This window comes from Humulus lupulus, chromosome 1 (genome assembly GCF_963169125.1).
Source record: "Humulus lupulus chromosome 1, drHumLupu1.1, whole genome shotgun sequence".
Classification (NCBI taxonomy): Eukaryota; Viridiplantae; Streptophyta; class Magnoliopsida; order Rosales; family Cannabaceae; genus Humulus; species Humulus lupulus.
In genome coordinates this window covers 18,350,499-18,368,741 of record NC_084793.1, presented here as the reverse complement: position 1 = coordinate 18,368,741, position 18,243 = coordinate 18,350,499, and positions in this window count along the sequence as shown.

The window sequence follows — 18,243 nt, the reverse complement described above, 5'->3', positions numbered from 1 at the left end:
CAATTTTTGACTGGTCTTAATGAATTATTTCATGCTGTAAGAGCTCTAATTCTCCACATTGATCCATTTCCCTCCCTCTCCAAAGTTTTTTCAATGGTAATCCAAAAATAATGCCAAAGAAAACTTAATTATTCTCATCACCCAAACATAATTGTTGATGCCCCTTCTATACAACCTACCCATAATCACCAATCTTCTCATAATCCCTCCCAAGTTCCATCACAATACCCTTCTCAAAATCCCACTCACCATCCTTGCCAATACTCATCACAACATACTTCTAATTATCCCTCACATATTCCTTCTCATAACTCAACTCCTAATCCCATTCAAACCCCTTCTCATCCTAATTTTTCAAGAACCAAAAAGATGCGCTCCACATGTACTCACTGTCACAAACTAGGGCATCTAAAAGAGAAATGTTATTTTCTACATGGTTTCTCTCTAGGATATGGGGATCGAAGGAAAACATAGGCTCCATGTAATGCCCCAAATCCCTAATAAGGTTTAGGACCTTGATTAGGAGGCCGGGAGGGCCATAATTGATTTATTATGTTATAAAATGATAATATGCATGTTTAGGTGTATTAATTATGTATGTGAACCCATTACTGATTAATTGGGTGATTTTCATATTTTGGCCATTTCAGGCATATATGTGATATGTGTGTGGTCATTTATTATTATATGGTTATGCTAGGGTTACTCAGCACGAGACGATCCTAGGGGGTAAGCTAGTGGGAAAGTCACAATGGGATTTATTCTTGACTTGCAGTGAGTTAAGGGGTATTTAGAGCATTATCGGGTTATTGGGTAATGGGAATAAGTATTTGATGATAAATTGGGAGTTAGTATGATCAGGGGGAAATTATGAAGGTTTTGACTATTTTGTCTCCGGGGACGTTTTCGGGACCCCGAGCATTAGGATTTGTTTGAGGCTACTTAAGCTTGAAGTAACCTTTTAAGAAATAAAGAGAACGTTTAGAACGTTCTCTCTCCCTCTAAGTTCCATTTTCGTCTCCCGATCGCATTTTTGAAGGAAACTTAAGTTCTAGTACTCATATTTAAGCGAGGATCGAGGCATAACGATTCTAGGGAAGATGAGAAGCTTATTAGTCGGAGGATTTAGTTGGGAACAACTCAATCGAAGGTAATTCAAGTTTTAAGTTCTAAGTTTTAAATTTTTTTAAGCTTGAATTGGACATTGTGTTTTGATGAGTTTTTGATTGATTTGATACTTGGGTGGTTTTGTTGGTTTGGAATCATGGGGTTGTTTGGGAACTTTGATTGTGGGATTTGGAGATGTTTGGATAGGTTTTTGGAAGGTTTTAAAAGAGGAAAATCGGGGAAAAATGGCTGGTTCGCGGTTGGGTTGCGACCATGTTCTTGGGCACCGTGGCCCAGGCTCGATGAGCAGGTGGAGGATTTTGATAGGTCTGGGGGCCGCGGCGCTTGGGAGACAGGGCCGCGGCACTTGGTGCAGGCGCCTAGTGCTGGCACCTCTGTTTTGGTTGGGGGTCGCGGCTCAGTCAGTTGGGGTCGCGGCGCTTGAGGGCATTTGTGGCTGAAGTAATGTTTTGATCATGGGAACTCAAACCTTAGGCCTCGAGATCATTCCTACTACCCGGTTTAGTGGGAATCGATGTCCTGGAGGCTAGGTCTTGGTTCCGGAATTTGGTTTTAGAACTTGAACTCATTGGATCACTATTTATGGTGTGACTAGGTTAACACTAGGGGCTTGGAATCAGGATCGTGCTTGTGGCTCATTTATTGGGAACCTGTGCTTGGACCAAAGGTAAGAAAACTGCACCCTATATATATGACATGCATGGTTATTATTGAGGCATGTCGAGTGTTTAAATGTGATGCATGTGATGCACGAGAAACATGTGGTTAGGGCATGCCATAAATGTTAAATGTGAGATTGATCAGAGATTAAGTCTTTGTGTTTGTGCATGATTCTAATTATGCTTGCAATTGTTAAGTAAGCATGCTGAATGCCCTATATTAAGATAATTGGCATATGATATATGCCTGGTAGTATTGCTTACTTGTGTGTGGCATTGGCTAACTAGTCAGAATCGGCAATGGTGTCAGATCTGTGAAGCTGTGACTTACTAGTCAAGTTCACAACGGTTTGAACACTGGTCACGTGTTACTGACCTAAGAGTTAGAAAGGGCATAAGCATCATAAATGCAGAGCCGATAAAAGATTAGATCTAATTGACATCTGCATTAAATGACTCATATAGAGCATTGATGCCGGACCGACCCTAAGTTCGATGAAAATTATAAACGCTTGACTAGTCCATGACAAGTTACTCAGAGCCAGGGCCAAAGGCCTAGGTGACTGTTTTGTCACATGGCTAAGGGAGCGGTACCCACAGTAGTGACTCTATGGTCACTCGGTAGGTTTATGTTGGTGACTATTTCATCAAATACTTACCTTGTTTAAGCTAGTGAAATGACCACTTATTTGTAAAGCCTAGGTGACCTTATCGTCACATGGCTAAGGGAGCGGTACCCACAGTAGTGACTCTATGGTCACTTGATTGGTTTGCATTGGTGACATGCTTATCAATCACTTATTATGATTAAGCTAGTGACGTGATCACTTATTTGTAAAGGGAACGGAACCTACCTTAGTGACTTTTACAACTGCACTCTTCTATTTAGGACTATACGTCCAACATGGTTACCGGAACCACCAGTGTTAAATCACTTATCTGATTAGGACTGACTTGATAGTTGTCCACTCAGGAGGGCAGGATTCCTTATCCTGGATACCCATCACTACGTGAACTTATTTGCATGCGTGATTAAGGTTGTTATTGCTAGACATGCACTTTATGATTTGTTGACATTATATTATTGATCATGAGCATATTGAGTTTTCTTGCTGAGCTTCGACTCACGGGTGCTATGTGGTGCATGTAAAGGAAAAAGAAAGCTGGACCATCCTTGAGTTGGAGAGCTTAGGTGACGATGTGTACATATGCGGCTGCTCGTCCGCTACGACCGAGGGTTGAAAGAGGAACTAGGGTGAAACCCTGTTTTGCCCTTTAGATCGGTGAGTTGTAAATATTTTCTTGTAATAGACCTTTAAATTATATATTTTTGGATCCCAATGTATACAGTAAACGTTCTAGTGAAACGTTATATCTTAACCAAAAATTTTAATCCCTAAACTACTAATCATACTTAGTTACACGATTATGGCCAAATGACTCGATTAGCGAGTTTAGCATTGTTTATAATGCGCACCGTAATGGTCCTTGGAGTTTATGGCGTTACAACTTAGTATCAGAGCCTGCTAAGGTTTATGGTTCCTGAAGACAAGCTGGGCATGTACACTCGTCACTGAAGATAGCTTCACTCATGGAATGGTAACTATTTATGTAGTTATGTGCTTAATTGCTTAAATAGAATGTAAATGCTTTACCTGCACATTGTATTAGGGAACATGAGATTCTGATAGAGCCTGGCTCCTGACTATATGATTATATGCTCCGAGAATATATATATATATATGAATGTGATCATATGATTACCTGCTCCATGAATATATATAATTGTGATATTCGCATGCTAGAGTTGGAGGCATGGTATGAATGTTGGAAGAGTAGGGATTATGATTGATGTATGAATGTCATGGGCATGTTTATAGCATTTCAAGTGGTTTGTGAATGTGGTGTGATAAGATTTCTCCCGTGGGGAAAGCTCTTGATATGCTCATCATGATTAATGGGTCAAGTTATTGACTGCAGATTCAATCAGCAGGTTTATATCCAAGGCAGATAATGAGGCCTGGTGGTGGTTATTCTGAGGCTGGGAATTTCAGCCAGGGGTTGATTTCGTCATCTGCTTCTATGAATTTTTAGCAGATGTTTACATATTTGCAATCAAGATTGTAGAGGCATGAGGAAGAGATCAGGTGTTTGAAGCAACAACAGAATCTGTTGGGGAACACTTCTTCCTTTATTTTGCCAGGAGTGGCACCTGTTGCTCAGCCTAGGGTTGAGAGCAGGTGGGAATTTCTCTTTGGAAGATTCTAGGAGTATTACCCTCCAGTCTTCAAGGGGGGCCTAGATCCATTGAGAGCTAAGCAATGGATGGGCATGATCAGTTCCATTCTTTACAGTATGGGGCTAGTAGGTCACGATAGGGTGATTTGTGCTGCATATGTATTGCAGGAAGATGCCCGGACGTGGTGGGAAGTAATATCCCAGAGACGAGACACAGCTGTGATGGACTGGAAAGAATTTAGGCAGCTGTTTAATGAGAAGTATTATTGTGATGCAGCCAAAACTGCTAAGATGAATGAGTTTCTGAATCTCGTTCAGGGAAAGGCATCAGTAACCGAGTATGTTAGCAGATTTGATGGGTTGGCCAATTTTTCTTTTGATATGGTGTCCACAGATGTAGTTCGGAGGAAAGGTTTATTCAAGGATTGAATTTTGGGATAGCTCAGGGCATTAGAATTGCCCCAGTGCATGAAATCTCCACCTATGCTTAGGTGGTAGGGAAGACTCTTGCTGTTGAGAGAATAAGAAACAAGAAGAAGAGTGCTAGGGAGCACAGAGCTCAGGTAGTTGTACCTCCACTTATTGGAGCGAGCAAGAATGAAAGCTGGAAGACTCACCCAGAATGTGCTCGGTGCAAGAGGCATCATTTGGGAGAATGCCGAGCAAGGGCATGTTTCTTATGTAGAATGGTTGGGCATTTCAAGAAGGATTACCCAAGACTAAGAAAGAATGAGCAAAAGGGGATGGACAGCTCGACTCCAGCTCGAGTGTTTGTTCCAAGGCAGTCAGAGACTGAGACTAGTTCCTCAGGAGTGGCAGGTTAGCTTTCTACTTCTGATTTTTGGTATTATGCTGACTGGGTTTTGGTGTCATGTTGTTTCTTTATTTGTTGCATATAGAGATGCTATGCAGATCACATGGTTATGTTGTGATGGGAATGAGATACTATATTGGTGATTTAAGAGATGAGTTAGATTATGATGAAAATGACTCATCAATGATTTTGATTAAGTTGGTTATGACTGACTTCGATATGATCCGGGATATGGATTGGTTAAGTAATTATGGGGCAATGCTAAATGGCAAGGAAATGATAGTAACTCTTGGGTTTGAGAGTGGAAAGCCTTGTGACATTTGGCACTGTGCATGGATTTGGTATGTTTATGACATTTGTATTGAGAGCTAGAGTTTTATTGCAGGGAGATACATAGAACTCTTAGCATGTTTGGTGGATTCCACTTAGATTGTGTCGGTGGGATCAGGACAGACTGGATTAGTCTGAGTTTCTGGATGTACTTCCAGGGGACTTGCCAGGGTTTCTTTTATGTGAAGAGATAGAATGGTGGGTGGATTAGTGCCAGGGATGGAATCAGATTTAGGACACTGTATTGAATGGTTCAGCAGAGTTGTAAGAATTAAAGGTTCAGTTATTGAGTAATATGACATTCTCTAAGGTGGATCTTAGATCTGTTTAGTACCAATTAGAGATCAGGGAGAAGGTTAAACAAAAGATTGTTTGTATCAGATAAGGGCACTGGGAATGCTGAGTTATGACTTGAGAGTTTAACTAATGTTGAGTTGTCTTGATGAATTAGATGGATAGAGCATTCAAAGGTTTATTTGAATAGGATTTGTGATCATCTTGGATGATGGTATTGTGATATAGTTCTTGTGAAGATTTGCCAAGGTCAAGGAATGCCATAGGGGCAAGAGTTTTCTTGGTTGGGCAGGATATTACATGTACTTGGTTGATGAGTTCTGAGTTTCTTTTTTTTTATAGATCAGAATCAGTTAGTAGGTGGTTATGACACCTCAGTGACAGGGAAAAAGGATTGCTTATTGTTGACTGTGTTTTTAGCCAACGACGTGAGAACGTCAATAACGACAAGCCTTCAAGAGAATGTAAATAACAACAGACAGTTTAATCAAGAAAAGTAAATAACACAAGAGATTTTATAGTGGTTCAGCCCCGATTGTCGGTAATAGCCTAATCCACTTAGAGTTGTGATTTATAGATCTGTACTCAAGATCAGATGGACTGAGCCAACTGAGTTTCTTCAGTACAGATTGCAAAAATACAAGAATCTTTTCAAATACCAGCACTTTCTCTCTCTAGAATACTCAGACCCAAATTTTCTCTCTCTAGAAAGAAGAAGCAGAAGAAGCCCTCTCTAATCCCATAAGCCCTCTATTTATAGGCTTAGGGTCACACATATGATATCCCCTAGAATCGGGATATTTTATTATATTTATTACATTTAAATTACAAAAAATATTCAAAATGTAACCAAACCCCCCATTTGTGGGAAGAATGAGAGATTCCCGCGTATCTTGTTGAAGCTGTTTCTGGGAATCTTGACTTAGTCCTCCTCTAGCTAGTTGATCCACCTCTCCTACTGACCACTCATGCAAGTGCTGGTCGGACATGTGCATGGTGGTAGGACATACACTTGTTGGTCGGACGTGCATGGTGGTAGGACATGCACTTCTCTCCTCATCCTTGGGGTCTCCTAGGTCCACTCTCTTGAGTTCTCCTCGGACCAAGGTCTCTTTGGCTCTCCTCCTCGGACCTCATCCTTAGGGTCTCCTAGGATCACTCTCTTGGGGTCTCCTAGGACCACATCCTTGGGGTCTCCTAGGACCACTCTCTTGAGTTCTCCTCGGATGCACTCTCCTTAGCTCTCCTAGGATGCACTCTCCTTAGCTCTCCTAGAATGCATTCTCCTTAGCCTCCTAGGATGCACTCTCCTTAGCTCTCCTAGGATGCATTCTCCTTAGCCTCCTAGGATGCATTCTCCTTAGCTCTCCTAGGATGCATTCTCCTTAGCCTCCTAGGATGCACTCTCCTTAGCTTTCCTCGGACCAGGGTGCACTTGGCTTGGTTATGACATCTTTCAACCAGTCCAAATTCTTCGTCAGTCTACCGGGTCACTTTTTCACAACTCTGAGGAGTCAATGTATTTATTGACTATTTAATGTGTCTTTTACGGACCATGTACTGCCATTTGTCACCTCTATTGCCACGTCATCAATCTCCATTTTTGGGGATAACACTTATGCAACATGTTTGTTAAAGGATTTTACCAGAACTAGTGTAGAGTTTCTGGTGGGCCGGGTGGCCAGTTTTATGCTTGAGATTACTCTTTCAGAGAGGATTAAAAAGGAAAGACAGTTAAGTGAAGCACAGTTAGGAAGATTGAGGAGTAAGTCTTAGCTGGATTAGCTAAGAATTGTACAGTGTCAGGTATGAATTTATTAAGGTATAAGGATCGGATTTGGAATCCGATGAGATTAATTGGGAGATTCTGGATGAATTTTATGCTACACTCTCTTATTCTCTTCATTCAGGCATCATGGCAGTGTACCAGAGTTTGAAAGTTTTATAGTGGTGGCCTGGGATGGAGAGGGACTTAATGGAATGCGTGGTAAAGTTCTTAACTTGTTAGCAGGTCAAGCCAGAGTATCAGAAACCAGTAAGGCCATTGTAGCCTTTGAGTATTCTATAATGGAAATAAGAAAGCATCGCGATGGGTTTCGCGGTGGGATTGCCCAGGTTAGTGAGCCAGTATAAGTTGGCATTGGGTCATTATGGACCAATATTCCAAGTGAGTTCATTCTATCAATAAGAGCACATAACACAACTGATTAGTATTTAGATCTCTATGTAAAAGAGATAGTGCGCCTTCATGAAATTCAAGGTCTATCTTATCAGATGAAGACTATTATTATCTCCAGGTCTTGGAGGGGTTAAGGAAGGCGATGAGTATATAGATGGAATTCAGTACATTTTATTATTCTTAGATTGATGGTAAATTAGAGAGAGAAAGAGAGAGTTATCCAGTATTGGAAAGGTACCTTATGAGATGAGGTATGTTTGAGAATGTTTATCATCCGTTCATTGGAATGAGATGGGTGAGGTGTTAATTTTGGATCCTGAGGTAGTTCAGAGGATCATTGAGATTATTAGAGGTTAGAGCTTGAGTGATCACTTCTCAAAGTAAATGGAAAAGTGTCACTGAATTGAAAAGCATGAACATGGAGTTCAAAGTAGAAGATTGTATCTTCCTTAAAGTATCACCATGGAAAAAAGGGTGATGAGTTAAGGGTAAGTTGAGCCCTAGAATAGTATAACAGTTTGAATCCTGGATTATTTTGACTGTTTGAGTCCTGGATAGGACTGGTCAGGTTGACTTTGAATCGACCTTATCTTTGGCACTGTCAGTTGTATACAATGTATTATGTATTTCCATGCTGAGGACATGGGTTAAAAAGAAACTCATGAGTTGAGTTATGAGAATCTGGGGATTTGAGGCTAAGTTATCATGTAAGGAATAGCCTGTAACGACCCAAATCTACTAATAGGGCTTAAGGGCCTTGATTAGTGTGCCGGGAGAGCATAACTGGATTATATGTGATTTAATGATTAAAAACATGTTTATATGACTATTTGAATATTTGTGATGCATGACTATGTGTATTAGTATGCATGTAGGCCCTGATTAGGTTATAAGGGCATATTCGTAATTTTGGCCCGTTGAGGGCATAAATGTAAATATCTGTGATAAATTGTTGAGACCACATTATTATGTGGATATATTTGTAGCTTGTGACTCGAGGTGATCCTAGTGAGCGGTTTAGCAAAAAAGTCACGGCGGGGATTTATACCCGGCTCGGGGCGAGCCTGGGGTATTTCTGGGAATTTAGGAAATATATTGGAGTCTATTTCGATATTGAGGAATATAATTGGTAATTAGCTAGGTGTCGGGAAGTAAGCGGTAAATATTAGAGACATTCGAGGAATTAGCGGGAATTGGGTGTAATGACTAAAATGCCCTTAGGAGGTTTTAAAAGCTTAGTTTTAAATGGGAGGGCAAATTGGCCATTTAAGTTAAAAGCATGGATAAGTATTATAATGATTTATGCCTTAGTGGGATGTGTAGAAAGTGGCAGAAGTCTAAAGAAAAGAAAAGAAAAAGGAAAAGTAAAGAAGGAGAAAAGAAAGAAGGGGAAAGCAGGGCATTATCTCCTTATGCGGTTTGGGATTTCTTCTTCAATCCTTGGGGTCTTTTGGAGCTAAAATTCAGAGGAGCTCTTGGCTAAGGTTTTGCACTTTAGACCTTGATCAAGTTTGAGAGTTCAGCAGGGGTTAGGCATCCAATTAAGGTAAGATTTTGAGGTTGTTATTCAGTTCTTGGTTTTGGTGTTGAATTGGTTTTCTAAGCTGAGTTTCTATGGGAATTCTAGGGAATTAAGCCTAAGGGTTTGAGGAGGTGAAGGCTAAGGAAGTGTGGAAGAAAACCTAGGTTGAATTCATCTATCAAAGGTAAGAGATTCTAGCTTTAAGTTCTGTGACTTCTGTTATTCTATTGAGTTTTTGAGCTTCAAACTCAGCCATGGTGATTTCTGTATTTTTGGGTGCATGTGATTGAATTTCTTATGATTGGGTCATTTGAGGTGAGTTGCAGATGTTGGTAGGCTTGATTTGGGGTATGGTTGAGGTTTGGAAGAGTTTTGGAAAGGTTTGGCTCGGGGAAAATTGAAGGAAGAAAATATGTGTTGGGTTGGGCTGTGACTAGCGCTGTAGCGCTAGTCATTGGGCGCTACAGCGCTAGGCCCTAAAGTTTCAGAGCTTTTTGGCTCTGCTTGTAGCGCTCTCCTTATGGCGCTGTAGCGCTATCCTGTTCCCAAAAGGGGATTTTTGGGTTATTTCTTAGGGGTTTTTGCCAGGGGCTCGGGGTTTGATTCCACCACCCCTTTTGGTGGAATTAGGGCTTCCTGAGGGCTCGGGATTGGTCCCAAGGCTAGGTTTTGGAATTGAAGATTGGAGTTGGTTCTAGCTTGTGACCGTGACTAGGTGTACGCTAGGGCTCAGGCAGGATCATGCTTGAGGATTGAATTGAACAAAGCTATCGGAATCTAAAGGTAAGAAAACTGCACCTGGTTATGTGATAGTGTTGGGACTAAGAGCTCCCTATATCTGTATGATGTCATAGATGGTATTACATCATGGGACATGTGATAAACGGCCTAAGAGTGCCGTAAATAATATTTGCGCACAGGGCGCGGCTCGGCCACTGGTAGCTGAGGATAGCGTAATAATCACTGAGCTCGGTTTAAGCGGGCCGGAGTCAGTGGAATACATAGAGGGTGCGGCCTAAGGGCGTTGACCCTGGTTATCATATGTGAATCGGTTATTAGTATGAAATGATGAACTTGGTATGCTGAGTACTTGATTATTGTGAATATTTGGAATGTTGAGTATATGATTATACTGTATGAGTTATCTGGTTGTTTTGCTAGATGATTATTCTTTGCTATCTGGTTATGATTATACACCATGTTCATCAGATCCATGAAAGTTGCTAGGGCATTGGTCAGACCAAAAGACATGACGAAGAATTCATAATGTCCATACCGCGTCTCGAAGGCCGTCTTCGGTATATCCTCATCCTTAATCCTCAGCTGGTGATAACCAGATCGAAGATCAATCTTTGAGAACACCATCTTTCCCTGCAACTGATCGAACAAGTCGTCAATCCTTGATAAAGGGTACTTATTCTTAATAGTCAACTTATTCAGTTCTCTGTAATCTATGCACATCCTCAGAGTCCCATCTTTCTTCTTAACAAACAACACTGGAGCGCCCCATGGAGAATAACTAGGTCTGATGAATCCCAAATCCAGAAGTTCTTGCAACTGTATCTTTAACTCTTTCAGTTCCACTGGTGCCATTCTGTACGGTGTTCTAGATACTGGTTCTGTTCCCGGTGCCAACTCAATCTCAAACTGAATCTCCCTGTGCGGCGGAAACCCTGGTAATAAGGCTTAAGGGCCCTGATTAGTGTGCCTGGAGGGCATAATGGGAATTACGTGTGATTTTAATGAGTAAGATGCATGATTATGATTTAAAGCATGTTTTATGACTACTTGAATATTTGAGATGCATGACTATGTGTATTAGTATGCATGTAGGCCTTGATTAGGTTAGAAGGGCATAATCGTATTTTTGGCCATTACGGGCATAACTGCTTTGATATATGTGATAATTGTCGAGACCACATTATTATGTGGATATATCTGTGATCTGTGACTCGAGACGATCCTAGTGAGCAAAGTAGCGAGAAAGTCCTGGCAGGGATTTATACCTGGCTCGGGGGGAGCCTAGAGGTATAAATGGGAATTTAGTGAGTATATTGGGGCCTATTTTGACATCAAGGAATATAATTGGTGATTAGTTGGGTATCGAGAATTAAGCGGTAAATATTGACGACACTCGAGGAATTAGCGAAAATTGGGTAGAATGACTAAAATGCCCTTAAGTGGATTAAAGGGTTAGAAATAAAGGGGAGGGCATTAAGGTCATTTGGCTTTATAAAGATGGGAATTACTGAGGCTTTATGTTAGTGGAAATTGTAGAAAATTGTAGAAGCCTGAGAGAGAGAAAAGAAGGAAAAGGAAGAAAAAGAAAGGGAGAAAATAGAGAGAGTTTTCTAGGGTCGGTTTATGCTTCCTTCATCAGTTTCTTGAGGATTTTTGAGCAAAGTTCAGAGGAGAGCTGGGTTAGGCTGAGCATCAAGGATCCTAAGCTAGATTTGAGGAATTGGCAGAGGTTTAGCAAGAACTCACCAACACTTGAGGTAAAATTCTGTAAGTTCCTTCAGTTCTGGTTTTTGTGTTTAGCAAAGATATCTAAGCTGTGTTGATGGGGAATTCTAGGGAAGTTGGAGCCAAGGGTTGAGGAAAAGCAAGCCAAGGAGGTCTAGAGTCAGCTTGAGGTCGAAGCTCCATCAAAGGTATAAATTCTAAGCCTCTAACTCTGATGTTTTGACTGGTTTTGCTGAGTTTCTGAACTTAGGGGCAGCTATGGTGAATTCTGGGATTAGAGATGCATGTGATTGGGTTTTGAGTTTTTGGGGTGCTTGGGATGAGTGGAGTATGTTTATAAGGTTTTTTTTGAGGTTGTCAAAGGTTTGGAGAAGTTTTGGTTGAGTTTGGTTCGAGGAAATCGCAGGAAGAGAAATTTGGTGTTGGCCTGTCTGTGACTAGCGCTACAGCGCTAGCCTTTGGGCGCTGTAGCGCTAGGCCATGCATGCTGAGGGGATTTTGCTTCTGTTTGTAGTGCTGTAGTGCCCTCCTAAGAGCGCTGTAGCGCTGCCCTGTTTTCAGAAAGGGATTTTAGGGTTGTTTGCTAGGGCTTTTGACCAAGGGTTTGGGGTTTGATTCCACCACCTTGTTTGGTGGAACTAGGACTTCCCGGGGGCTCGGGATTGGTCCCGAGGCTAGGTTTTGGACTTAGGGTTTGATGATGACTTTGGCCTATGGTTGTGTTTAGGTGAGCGCTAGAGCTCTAGGGGGATCGTGCTCAAGGAGTCGAGTGATCAAAGCTAGCAAATTGAAAGGTAAGAAAATTGCAGCCGGTTATATGTTTGTGATGGGACTAAGTGCTCCCGATATTTATATCGTGTCAATGATGGTATTATGCCATGGGACATGTGAAGGCGGCCTAAGAGTGTCGATCATAATATTTGCGCGCAGGGCGCGGCTTGGCCACTGGTAGCCGAGGACAGCTTAATATTCACTGAGCTCGGTTTAAGCGGGCCAGAGTCAGTGGGATAACGGAGGGAGTAGCCTGAGAGCGGTAGCCCTAGTTATCATTTGCGATTTGATATATGATATGAGTTGATATGTTTAGTATGTTGAATACTTGATTATACTGTATGATTGCATGGGTTAGAATATGTGATGCAATATGAGATATTGATTTGTCTGTTGATTGCTTACGCTCTGCTGTTGTGTTTTCTTGCTGGACCTTGGCTCACGGGTGCTACGTGGTGCAGGTAAAGGCAAGAGCAAACTGGACCAACCCTGAGATGGAGAGCTGCGGGGTTGAATGTACATAGCCAGCAGTTCGATCATCATGGTCAAGGAGTGGATCAGGACATGGATTGCCTAACTGTTTGTTTTGCCTTAATATGGCTTGTTATTGTATCTAAACCTTATGACTTTTGTAAACGGTCTTTAAACTTATTAATTTTGGGATCCCGTGTAAACAGATAATGTTTCTTAATGAAAATGCGACTTTTGAGACCAAAACATTTTAACCCTAGTTCCTCTATAGTTTCAGTAACACGCTTTTGATTAAATGACTTGATTAGCAAGTCTAGCACTTTATAAACACACAGCGTAGCGGTCTTGGCTATCCAGGGCGTTACACCACCTTTCCTGCTTCACCTTTCTTCACCGTTGGGTAGTCTTTCCTGAGATGCCCTACTGCCCCACACACAAAGCATGCCTTGGCCTGGCACTCGCCCAGATGGCGTCTTCTACACCTCGGGCACTCTAGATAAGTCCGCCATGCCTCACCGCCACCCTGACGTCCACCCTGGCCACCTTGACCCCTCCTATCGGGACCAGCAGCGGTCAAAGTGTCAGGAACCTTTCTCTTGAAGTCACTGGGGCCTCCGCCCCTACCTGTCCCTGAATAAGGAGGCACCGCTCTGCGGCCCTCACGCCTCACTACACTCTCCCTCCATATCTTGTTCTCTGTTTCCTCAGCGGTAAAAGCCTTCTCAACGGCTTGGGAATAAGTTGTTCCTCCAAGCACCGTTGCAATCCTGACATCCCGGGCTATCATAGCATTAAGTCCCCTGATAAAACGATCTTGCCTAGCAGCATCAGTAGGCACAAGATCTGGTGCAAACTTCGCAAGCCTATCAAACTTTAGAGCATATTCAGTAACAGTCATATTGCCCTGCACAAGACTCACGAACTCATTAACTTTCGCTGCTCTGACAGCAACATTGTAGTACTTCTAGCTAAACAAATCTCTGAAACCTTCCCAACTCAAAGTAGTAACATCCCTGGTCTGCGACGCCACTTCCCACTAGATGCGGGCATCCTCCCTCAACATATAAGTGGCACAGGCCACTCTATCATGCCCCTCTATTCTCATGAAATCCAGAATTGTAGTTATCATAGTTAGCCATTGCTCGGCTTTCAGTGGATCCGGTCCACCCTAAAAAATTGGGGGTTGCTGCTTCCTGAACCGCTCATATAACGGTTCCCATCTGTTACCAACCTCCCCTGACTGCATAACTGGTACCACAGCAGGTGGTACAGTAGGGGCAACACTCCCTGATGGAGCCTGCTGTCGCAGAATACGGATCTGCTTGTCCTGACTCTGTAATCGAGCATGCATATCTGCCATTAACTACTGCCAGTTCTCAGGGACTGGCGGAGGATTCTAGCCCTGATCATCACTCCCGCTCCCGCTCTCGGACCTAGTGTCGGCTAGTCGTGTAGATTTTCTTGGACGCATAGCTATTCAAGTTAATCTGCAAATAACGACTCGGCAGTCAGACCATGATGACAGGGTAAAAACTTCTCCAAGATTCATCAATAGAGCATAACCAACCACACACAACATATAAGCATCCATTCTCATGCACTGGCTGCTAATAAGCACGCCCCCAGTCCCATTACACAATAGTTATAAAACAGGCATTCACCCAAGCACATTATACAATTAATCATCCATATATATTCATTTACATGCACGGCAGTGCTAATAAACATGACGCAATATTTTCACACAACAGTCAAGGGCCAGGCTCTATCAGTATCTCATGCTTCCTAATAATCCAATAATAATCAACATTCATAACTCATTCCAGACACATAAGCACATAAACACATATACACATTACCGAACCCTGATTTGAGCTTGTCTCAACCAGCGAATGTACATGTCCAGCCTGTTTTCAGGAACCCTTAAACCTAGGACGCTCTAATACCAAGTTGTAACGCCCTGGATAGCCAAGACCGCTACACTGTGTACTTATAAAGGTGCAAGACTCGCTAATCAAGTCATTAGTTTGAAAACGTGTCACTAAACATGTGTGAGCTAGGGTTAAAAAGGCTTTGGTCTCAAAGGTTTCATTTTATATAGTTAAACTGTTATATACACGGGATCCCAAAAGGAACAAAGTTAAAGGTAGGTTTACAGACTTCCAAAAGTACATAAATAATCATTAGCCATACTAAGGCAAAATAAACAGTCTTTGGGTCTCGCGTCCCCGCCTAAACCTCAACCGTGGCGGCTGAGCAGCTGGCCATGTACATTCCACTTGCTGAGCTCTCCAATCAATGCTGATCCAACTTTCCCTTGCCTTTACCTGCACCACGTAGCACCCGTGAGCCAAGGCCCAGCAAGAAAACATGAAATGCAACACAATCGATAATATCAGACAGTAAAATTCACTAAGCATGAACTCTCATCGAATATTCCACACCAATAACACTCAGCATATCATCAGGGTTAAAGATACAATCAAACACTTATAATATTCATATCACATAACAATCAGGGCCGACAACTTAGGCCGCACCCTCTGTTTATCCCACTGACCCCGGCCCGCTTAAACAGAGCTTAGTGCACATTAAGCTGTCCTTGGCTACCAGTGGTCAAGCCGCGCCCTGTGCGCTAGTGTAACCCTTGGCACCCTTAGGCCGTTGGTTCACTAAATAGCTTGCATGGCATAATACCATCTTTTCAAGCATTCACAATAGGGAACCCTTAGTCCCGTCACATATATTCAACCAAGTGCAGTTTTCTTACCTTTAGTCTCTACGGTTTTGGGATTACGAGCAACGCCCCTCAAGCACGATCCGTTCCCGAGCCTAAGCCTTTATCACCTAGTCACAACCAAAGTATGGGGCCTCATTAATACTCAAGTTAGGGTTTCTGGTTACAAAACTAACTTCCAGAAAAATAAATCCCACCAAGCACGGTGGTGGAATGGTTCCCGAGCTTTCTAGGCTTGATCTAAGCCCTTAAAAACCTTAAAAGATCAAGTGCACAACTAAGGGTTGCGGCCCTTGAAGCTTAGCTGCAGCTCTAGCCTCAAAACAGAACCAAGGACCACCCTGGCAAAGACACGCGCCGCGGCCCTTGCAATGGGCGCCGCGGTGCTCACCCCTGGCCGAGCCTCCTTGGCTCATCTTCATCCTAGGGCCGCAGCGCTCTAGAACAGAGTCGCGACCCTTCCCTTCGAGCCCAGAAAACCCACCATTTCAAAGCTCAAAACCTTAGCCAAATCCACCCCTAAGCTCCCTACTTCAACACCCAACATTACCAAAACTCATAGACCAACTCAAGCCACACAATTCAACAGAAACTCAACCCAAAACTCATAGAAATCCCACTCTCAATCACTGAAACTTTAAGAACAAAACCACTCATTTTAACCAGTCAAAAACTCACACCCAAATCATTAATTCATGGAGTAAAGCTTACCTTATTAACAGAACCCTTCCTCTATCCAAAATGCAGTTGATTCCCATGTTTCCCAGCTCAATTCCACCCTAACCATCAATTGAATAATAACCTCAATAATCCAGCTGAAGCTTAAGATTAAATTTCAGAAGAACGCATGGATTAAACCCTTACCTTAGCCTTGATTTAGTTATTGAGTAGGTCTTGAACTAAGCCTCAAGAATTCAGCTTAATCTCCCAATGATTTCCCAGATTTTCTCTGTTTTCTTGTGTGGTTTTTCCCCAAGTTCCTTTCCTTTATTTTCCTTGAGAGAGAATAGAGAAGAGTTGAAGGAGAGAGTTTAAGTCCGTTTATTTTCTTCTAAGGGTTTCCTAAATTTTTTCTTACTCGTTAAATTAATCCCAAGGCTCGGGGTGCTGGAACCGTTCCTGAGGCCAAAACGGTAAAATCCCCCAATATTCCCGCCTAGACATCCTAACCTCAAATATATCTCCATATATTTATTTTCATGACCCGATAGTCTAAATCACTACCCGATGCTTAAAATACCCCTGACTTGTCCAAAGTCAATTATTAAATCCCGTTGTGACTTTTCCCACTATCTAGCTCTAGGATCGCCTTGAGTCGTGCTCTGCAGACCTACCCACATTATAATGTGGTTCTCACATATATCACATTTTTATTTCATATTATGACATAATATCGTCAATTATCATATACACACTACTGAACACATAATTACACATTTAAACCAATAATATTCATTCTAATCCCATTTATGCCCTCCCAGCACACTAATCAAGGCCCTTAAGCCTTATTAGCGATTTTGGGTCGTTACAGTAATATTAGCCAATTGGCCCACCAGCAACTCTATACCAGCTCTGGTCATATCATCTGCTAACTCTCTGGCTATCAGCCTTATTCCATGAATCTATCTCGGACCCTTCCGGCTTAAAGCATCAGCTACCACGTTGGCCTTTCCTGGATGATACAAAATCTCACAGTCATAATCTTTTACTAACTCCAGCCAACGCCTGTGCCTCATATTCAAGTCTTTCTGGGTGGAGAAGTATTTCAAGCTCTTGTGGTCTATATAGATCTCACATTTTTCTCCATAAAGATAATGCCTCCATATCTTTAAAGCAAAAACTACAGCCGCCAACTCTAAATCATGAGTGGGATATCTCTTTTCATACTCCTTCAACTGACGGGAAGCATAAGCAATTACCTTCTCTGACTGCATCAGAACACAACCCAAACCCTGATGAGAAGCATCACAGTAAATCACAAACTTCTCCTGATCTGTTGGAAGACTCAGAATCGAAGTTGTAATCAATCTCTGCTTCAGTTCCTGGAAGCTGTTCTCACACTTACCTAACAACACAAATTTCTGACTCTTGCGTGTAAGTTCAATCAATGCACTAACTATCTTTGAGAACCCTTCCACGAAACGCCTATAATAACCTGCCAATCCAAGGAAACTTTTAACCTCAGAAGCATTCTTTGGCCTTGGCCAATCTCTGACCGCTTCAATCTTTGCTGGATCTACCTTAATCCCCTCGTTACTGACAATATGCCCAAGAAAGGATACCTGAGACAACCAGAACTCACACTTCTTGAATTTAGCAAACAACTTGTATTCCCCCAGTCTCTGTAGAACCAACCTCAGAAGTTGCTCATGCTCTGACTCATACTGAGAATATACCAGAATATCATCGATGAAGACGATCACAAACTGGTCTAGATAATCCTTGAACACTCTGTTCATCAGATCCATAAAAGCAGCAGGGGCATTGGTCAATCCAAAAGACATGACTAAGAACTCATAATGTCCATACCTGGTATGAAAAGCAGTCTTCGGTATGTCTCCCTCCTTGACCCTCAACTGATGATAACCAGAACGAAGGTCGATCTTTGATAATACCTTCTTACCTTGCAACTGA